Genomic DNA, 564 nt, shown 5'->3' on the forward strand with positions numbered 1-564 from the left:
GAGCGGCCGGTCTGTATGTGGGATCCAAACCCTCGGCGGGAGCGCCGCCGCGCTCTCAAGCAGTGCACTGTAGCAGTGCGCCACCAGGCCGGCCCGTGTTAATTGTTTCTTTTGCTGTGCAGAATTGTTTTAGTTTAAAGTAACCCCATTTGTTTATTTTTCCTTTTGTTGCCTGTTTTGGGGATCATATTCATAAAGTCTTTGCCCCGTCCTACTTCTGAAGTGTTTCCCCTATGCTTTCTTTAGGAGTTTTATAGTTCCAGGATATATATTTAATTCTTTAATCCATTTTGAGTTGAGTTTGGTATATGGAGAGAGGTAGGGGTCTATTTTCATTCTTCTACATACGGATGTCCAATTTTCCCAGCACCATTTATAAAAGAGCCAGTCTTTTCTCCAGTGAGTGTTCTTGATGTCTTTGTTGAAGACCAGATGGCTGTAGATACATGGGCTGATTTCTGGGTTCTGTACTCTGTTCCATTGGTCCATGTGTCTGTTTTTACGTCAGTACGATGCTGTTTTGGTTACTATAGCTTTTTAATATAGTTTGAAGTCAGGTAGTGT

The 564-nt window shown here is 42.6% G+C and overlaps 1 protein-coding gene across 1 annotated transcript in view; it reads right to left on the minus strand.

Annotated features, from left to right (window-relative positions):
- DNAH14 (dynein, axonemal, heavy chain 14) overlaps window positions 1–564 on the minus strand; it is a 390,354-nt gene that overhangs the window by 42,983 nt on the left and 346,807 nt on the right. The gene's annotated exons all lie outside the window — the stretch shown is intronic.

This window comes from Galeopterus variegatus, unplaced genomic scaffold, assembly GCF_000696425.1.
Source record: "Galeopterus variegatus unplaced genomic scaffold, G_variegatus-3.0.2 Scaffold365, whole genome shotgun sequence".
Lineage (NCBI taxonomy): Eukaryota > Metazoa > Chordata > Mammalia > Dermoptera > Cynocephalidae > Galeopterus > Galeopterus variegatus.